This window comes from Rhineura floridana, chromosome 13 (assembly GCF_030035675.1).
Source record: "Rhineura floridana isolate rRhiFlo1 chromosome 13, rRhiFlo1.hap2, whole genome shotgun sequence".
Lineage (NCBI taxonomy): Eukaryota > Metazoa > Chordata > Lepidosauria > Squamata > Rhineuridae > Rhineura > Rhineura floridana.
The window spans coordinates 39,317,033-39,325,210 of NC_084492.1; positions in this window are offsets into that span (position 1 = coordinate 39,317,033).

An 8,178-nucleotide genomic window follows, 5' to 3' on the forward strand; every position below is an offset into this window, starting at 1 on the left:
TGTGTAAATCAGAAGCCTTTCAGTAAAACTGGATTTTATTTACTCACTTTTGGAATTGATATATAGACCTAAAGAACTAGTGTCAACTGACATTTTACTAGGTGAGGTGATAATATTAATTCATTTGGCATGGAACTGTACACTTAATTTTAATCATTTTTAATAGCCTAGTTTAATATATTTCAGTACTATTTTTTGGAAATAAAACAAAATTTGAAACTTGAATTGGGCGCCCAGTCAGCATGTTCCTGCTTAAATAGCCCACCCATTTTCGCCTAGCAATTTTATTCACTTTGCAACCGAGTGTTGCAGTTGACCCCAGAGATGCCACGTGGTGCCGGAAGATCTCTGACCACAGAAGGAGAGAGTGAGAAAGGGAAGAGTGAGCAGGCCCTGGGCCTGGCACCGAAAGAAGCCGGCGGCTGTTGACTGGCAGGATATCCATCAGCCGTGGAGATCGTTCTGGTAACAAGGCACCCTGCCCTGCAGAAGTGGGTGGCATGAGATACAACGGCTAACTGTTTGATCCTCTGCAGAATGCTTCCCTTTTGCACTCCCTTTGTCAACCTTTTTTTTAAAAAAATAATATTTGCACTCAGAGAAGAATAGGGTGGGATTTCTTTGTTTCAAAAATGGGTGGCAGGGCCCTGACTCCCCCCCCCCAGTTGAAAAACGGTTTAAGGCCAAAAGTACTGTCTAGCATAGGACTGCCTCCTCTCCACTGATGCTCTGTGAGGCCTCAGGGAGTCCTCTCCCCCGCCCCGTGCTCTGCTACCTGAGAGCCTTTTAACGCACGGGTAAGGAACCTTGGGGCCCAGGAGCTGAATGTGGCCCCCCAGGCCTCTGTCTGGCCCTTGGGTCTTTCTCCAGGCCACACCCCCTTACCCTCCTCAAGTGCTTTTGCCTGGTTGGAATGTGGCCCTGACCCGGGCTAATGACTCTTGATTGCCTACAGAGAGAGTGTGCATGTGTGCATGTGCATGTAAAAAGACTGACTTTTGAATGGCTGGAATGTAGCCTGCTGTACAAAGGTAAGAGCCATATCTGTTGCTCTGTCCTCTTTTGCACCTCTGGCCTGTGCTCCTCAAAGGCTGCCCATGAGAGAATGTGGCCCTCAGGCTGAAAAGTGCCCCCCCACCCCCTTGAGAGGGCCAGGATTGAACATGAGATCCTGCATGTGCAAAGTAGGTGTTCTAACGTCTTAGGTCACATCCACACCACACTTCTAAAACACAGAATCCTGGGAATTGTAGTTCACCACTCACAGAGCTAAAATTCCCAGCACTCCACAAACTATGGTTCCCAGGATTCTTAGGGAAAGCCACATGCTTTAAATGCAGAGTGTGGATCTGTGAGTGAAGGTTCAAGGCCCTACTTGCTGTGCCCAAACCAGCAGGGAAGATGGTGAGATATGAATTTACAGCCCCACAGATTACAACTTGGTGCAGCTACTAAACCACCATACTTTTGAGCATCTTAGGCTGCATGCTGATGCTTTAAATCCATGTTGGTTTAGCATCCCTCTTTCCCCTTGCTTAACAGGGGAAAAAATTACTCTGCTGAGTGTCCCAGCAATGCACAACCTCTCCTGCTTGTCTCCATTGACCGCCAGGATGGAGAGGCAGTTTCCCTCCAGCAAAAATGCCTGTGGGCCCTTGCCACCAAACTTTGGCCCGTGGTGGAACAAATGAAAGAGTATCCTCTGGCCTAGAGAAATTCAGAATGGGACATAATGAAGGGGATGTCCAAGGTAAGGTTGAGGAACCAGTGGACCACCAGTGGTTGGACTCCCAGCTCCCACCCACCCTAGCCAACGTGACCAATGATCAGGGATGATGGGTGCTGGAGTCCGGCTGGAGGGCCCCAGGTTTCCCATCCCTCAACTACAGCCTCAGGCTTTACAGTCAACAGGCATCATAGCCTAGGCCTAGGCAAAGTCTCTGACGGTGGCCTCCCTGTTTTGCTGTGCCCTGTTCAAACACAGTGAGAGTATTAAGAGACAATAACTGGCTTGAATGGTTGCCCGAGGTGATAAAATAGGTGTGGGGGAACCTTTGGCTCCCCAGATGTTGCTGAGCTATAACTCCCATCAGCCCCCACAAGCACGGCCAGGCATGATGGGAGTTATTGTTCAGCAACATCCGAAGGGCCAAAGGTGCCCCACCCTGTTGCAAGAAAATGTGGGGCCACTCAGTGGACACAGTAATTGCTAGAGTGGTTACTCTAGTGGAAGTGGGCATTTCAGTAGGGCAAGTCCCAGGCTACCGTCTGAAGGCACATGAGGCCACCACCTTGCAGGTCTGGGTTTGGACAGCGCCAGAAGGTGAGACTGCCTGGGAGCCACATGTATGCCACCTTGAGTTCTACGATGAAAGGTGGGGTGTAAAAGTAATGTCTCAAAAGCTGCATTATTGGCCTTGCGGAAACCAAACTTACCATGCAGCCAGCAAGATGGATAACTGGAGCATGCTGCAGCTGTTCCCATATAGGTCAGTGTACAACCCCAAAATGGAAAGTGGGGAGGAGCTGTGCAGATGCAGGACGTCTATGAAAAAAGATGGGAGAACAAAGAAGTGACCCTTTTGGAATGAGAAGCCAATTCCTTGCTTGTATTGCTGGATGAATGTCGTCAGACTATTTTTGGGTGCCTGGGGGAGAGAGAGGGAGAGATGGAGAAAGGCAGAGACAAGATAGACATGCTCAACGCACTGTGAAGAATCAAAGCACTCATTATTGTTGATCACATTCAGGGGCCATCTTGGAAGGTGCCTTTTGAAACCTTTCAGCCCCTCGGCTTCTGAAGTGGTATCGTTCCCCTGTTCACAGGTAAATGGCCATATATGGATAATCACATCCGTCAGCTGCAATTCAGCACATATTTCATCAACATGGAACAACAGTAGCTTGAACAGCTGCTTCATCTCTCCATGCGCCCTCCTTGGTGATTTGCGAAGTGCATGTGCGAACAGGCTCTTGGCGAGCCTTGTAATTTTGGCAGGCATGGGGACTTTTAACCCCCCCAGATGTTGCTGAACTCCAACTCCCGTTAGCCCCACCAAGCATGGCTAATGGCCAGCAGTCCAGCAATATCTGGAGAGCCAAAACATCTCCACATCTGAGTTATGGTCGCTGCAGGAGGCCCGGCAGTTCTGTTGCAGGTTCAAGCATCGAAGCCCAGCATCAGGTGTTAAATAGGCATGTGTGAGAGTGTTACAAGCTTTGAAGACATAGGGTGCAGCTTCCTAGCAGACTGGTTTCCTCGCTTTTATTAACTCCTAAATATGATTTCGTAGTCTGTTTGTGTTACTGACTTCCCCAGGCTAGAACTGAGCCAGTTCACATGTTCATTAGATACACCTTTTGAAGAAGGAGGCGGCACTGAAGATGCATAGATCCAAACCCTAGAACATCAGACAGACCCGTGGCACTTTAAAGCCTAACAATTTCATTGTAGGCATTTGACAGACTGAGACGGCATCAGTCGTGTGCTGCAAAAGCTTCCCACATGGCATTCTGTATTTATATTTATGGCATTCTGTATTTATATTTATGTTTACAAATGTGTTGCAAGTCACTTTGAGACCTTTGGATAACAAACAATTGATGTCTAATATATATAACAACACAATAGCTGTCAATTTCATGCATGTGTGAAGAGGGCTTAAGTCTGCAAAGCTCTCAGCTACAAATAACTCTGCTAGGCTACAAGGTGCCAGAAGACTTTTTGGACTACTTTGCTCACAACGCTCAGCCAAGCCATGGCTTAACGCAAATGTGCTCCCAGAGAGGAGATAGTGGTTGTTTTGCTGCTCTGCCGCACTGCCTTAAGCCATGGTTTTGTTTAGCGTGTTGCCTGAACGCAGGCTACGATTAACTCTACTGGACAAACCAAGAGCCGTAACCATAGGCCAACTCTTGGTTACAGCTTATGGTTTGTTGGGAGAGAGCTAAACCACAAGCCCACGCTGAGGCATCACACTATGCCAAACCATGGCTTAACGTGGTGCAGCACAGCAGCAAAACGACCAGGGCGGAGCAAAGCAGCCATAATCTGAATCCCCTCCCTGATGAGCCTGCCCGCTTGTTCATTCACGCTAAGCTATGGTTTGGCTCAGTGTTGCATGTAAACTTGGGCTGTGTCTGCTGTGCCGACAGCCCTATGCGGTTGTTTAAACATTTCCTTTAGCAACGATTTGTTTTATGCACGTTAATGTTTGTTTTGTGTATTGTGTTGCTTTGAATGGTTTTTTTAAAAATGTTTTTATATTGCTGTGCACTGTTCTGATGTTTTATGAAATGTCGGTATATAAACATGTCAGTAAAGGAATAAGAAACAAAAACAAATGCAGCTGCTCCTCTGGAAGTGGATCCAAGCCCCATTTCTTCTCCCAGAACCATAAAATGGAATGTAGCGAAGGAGGCCAGGACCCTTCCAACTCCCTCAAAAACCGAAATTCCTATTCACCAGTCTGAACAAGCTAGCAATGGAGCCACGGCTCTTTTGTTTGATCATGCGAACCTTTGGGGGACTGTATCCAGAATGTTGGCCCATGTTTTGCCTTTAACTAAAGCCTGCTTTTCCAACACAGAACTGATGCAGGTGAAGGCTCAGAAGACAGCATGCTCTTGTGGGTTGGTGTGGGAAAGACTCTTCAACATAGGAAGCAGAATGTGAAGGCTGGTAAGAATTTTTCTCCTTGACACACTAGTCTTCTATGTGCAGGGACTATACTGTATTGCATGGGGGAGCATTTCATCATGTGATTCCCCCCCTCATATTCTGAAGTGGTGCAGTCCGAGCACAGATGGATAACCTTGTCTGCTGTGCATGGGCACGAGGCCTGGTTCTCCTGTTTGATACATGTACTTCTGTTTTTGAAACTAAACTAAAATCAGTTATCTGGCGTTTAGTTGCTTTTCTTTCTTAAACAAAGAGTTGCAACGGGAAAGCCAGAACACAGATTGTGGCCTGGAAGCAGACCTAGTGCTCCAGTTAAGGATAGGCCAGCATTTGGTTTTCATTCAGTCTGCAGTAATGGTTCGGTAATCCAAAGTGGGGAGCGCATAAACTGTTATTTTGGGAGTGGTGGTGAAATGGTCTCAAGAGGTGACTGGGGAGCTGCTCTTCCCTCTACCTATATTACACAACCCCAAAAGTAGACCAGCAATTGTTGAAGGACATGGAGAGGGTGTTGTTGTTGGAGATGGAGGGATGTGTTGTGGGTGGGTGTGCAGGGAAGGAGTTGAATTTAATGGGCACATGCACGAATCTTTAGTTTATTTCTGGTTGAAAATGTAGCAATCCAATGCAGCACTCAAGACCCAAGACCCCCACTCAAAAGCTGGCAGCAAGACAACGGGAAGTTGAGTTGTCCACACAGATGGATGGTCATTTCCCAGCTAAGAGCAGCCCTTGATAGTTCTGCAAAGGGCTTGCCTCTTCCCCTCCTAAGTTGTCTGCCTTTGGCAAGCCAGAGTGCAGGCACAAGCAGGGCCCCCAGGATGTCTTCTGGCCTGCAGTTGGAATCCCAGAGCGCAAGTGGGCCTTGTGGAGCATTTTCATGTCAGCCCCATACTTTTCTGTGTAGACAGTAGAACCTGTGCACATACTACTAGTTCCCCTACATCTCATCGCCTGGAAGGGAGATGGAGCCACATAGGTTGTCTGTTGGAGCCATGCAGTGGGATTTTTGCCAGACAGTGAAATAAACAGGATACATCCTAAATGTGCGTTCAAGGTGAAGGACACCAAGGGCAGAAATTAGTCCCAATAGATATAAACATGGATGAGAGGGCAATCAAATCACCATGTGTGAAACCTGGTCACCAGATCAGCAACACAAGATTGATTGGCAGGAAGAAAGTGGTGTGTTTGGATCTCTCTCTCTCTCTCTCTGTGGGTTGGGTGTGGGTGTATTTCCTTCAATATGCAGCTGGACTGAGCTAACACCAGGGTCTCGTTGGGACGATGATGTCTCAAAACGGGTACTGCATCTTTAATGAACAATGCATATTTTCAGTGGGTTGCCAGGGAAAGTGAAAGAGAAAAAAATAAAGCCAAACAAGAAAGTAAAGAAAGAAGAACAAGGCAGGCATCTTGCAAAGATGTTTTGAACCATACCAAAATTAAGTGATACATAGAGGAGGAAAAACAAACAGACAAAATATAAAAAGAGCATTTACGTACTCGGAGGCTGCTGTTGTCAATGATGGGTTTTTGTTTTTGTACAGGGATATGTCGGAAGCTGGAATATACATCCTGCGGACAAAGTGCAAAAATATTACATGCTCAGAGGGCAAGCATGACATCTGGAAATGGCCAATGGCAAGACAGAACAGGAATCCTGCCACCACCACCGCACTCCATTCCTCACCAGCGGCAGGGTGGAGCTGGTTCCCACACACACACGCACACATACCTGCCAGGGAAGGGTCCTCAAGCAAATCTCCTGACACACACACATACCTTATGGGGACAGGTGAGGCCAACAGCCAGATGCGGCTGTGATTCACAATGGAAGACAGCAAGCGAGAAAGTTCTCCTCTTTAACATCACTCCACTCCGGCACAGAAGGAGAGTAGCCTCTAGCAGGCAGACCCCAATGAAGTTTGGGGTTCTACCTTCTAACTGGATGAAATAAATTCCCAGGAGAACTTTGGTCATCTTTTTGTTTTTTTAAAACCTTACTGGGTCAAGTTTTAACACATGCCAGAAAAGCTGGTTGTGATTGTGAAAACTTCCATAAGTATTGAGCGAGATTTGCAACTTTCTGGAATTATGAATACAGGATTTTATCTGAGTCAAGGCATTTTTTCAGGTTCCATGAGTTAGAATCACAGCTTGGAAAAGTTACTTTTTTGAACTACAACTCCCATCAGCCCAAGCCAGCATGGCCACTGAATTGGGCTAATGGGAGTTGTAGTTCAAAAAAGTAACTTTTCCAAGCTCTGGTTAGAATCATAGAATAGTAGAGTTGGAAGGGGCTAAGGCCATCAAGTCCAACCCCCTGCTCAATGCAGGAATCCAAATCAAAGCACTCCCGACAGATGGCCGGTTCATATGTAACTTTTACACATTTTGAATTGTGACCTGTTGAGCTTTAAATAATGATTTTGGATGGGATAGTCAGAAAAGCATTTTATTTATTTATTTATTTATTATTTATTCATTGAGAGCCAGTGTGGTATAGTGGTTAAGGTGTTGGACTACGACCTGGGAGACCAGGGTTCAAATCCCCACATAGCCATGAAGCTCACTGGGTGACCTGCCCCTCAGCCTCATGAAAACCCTCTTCATAGGGTTGCCATAAGTCGGAATCGACTTGAAGGCAGGACATTTCCATTTTTTTTATTAATTAAATGTATCTCCTGCGGTTCCTCCCAAAGGAGTCTAGGCAACTTAGAAACTTAGGAGCCTCTAACCTGGAGTGGGGGATGGCTGGACAGGCAGGTACTTAAGGTACCTATTGCCTTTTAAAATCTCTTGTTCCTGTAAAAGTCTTAAGCTGGCATCAATCTATTTTGATCCTCTCTTTCTGAATGAAGTGGAAAAAGGATTGGCTAATCATTTTGCTAAGTAGCAAAAATTACTTTTGCGTTTCCTGTCAGCTTCCTGATTCAGGCAGATCCTAGAGTTGGGCCTTTATTGAGCGACAATCGCATCATGTGAGAATCGTGCTGACCTGTGTCAGCCATTTCACCCAGCCCAGCTCTCCAAAACAGCAACACACCTGCTGATTTCCCTTGCGATCCACCCTACCAGAATCATGCCGTTCACATGACACCCCTTCCCACCATCCATGAAGACTGGCTGACTAATTGCACTGAGGAGCCCCTCTCATCCTGCCCGGCGCCAGGGATGACTAGCGTGCTGTTTCCTTTCTGCCATGCCACACAGCATACGTGTTATACAAGCAAAGAATTTTGGCTGAAATCCAAAAAACATTACCCAGGAGGAAAAAAAAGGCAAACTGTGAGTTATACTCAAATCTTTTGTTGTTCATCTGTGAAAAGACTTGGAAGTTGTCGCAGGACAGTTCAAAAAGACGGCACCTTTCCCTTGGTGTTTTGGTGTTTTTGTGGTTTTTTTACATTTGCCATCTGCTTTGTCATCCCCCGTTCGTACACCTTTTTTTTTATTATGAATCTGTTAAATTTTGCAAACAAGGCAGTCTTGAG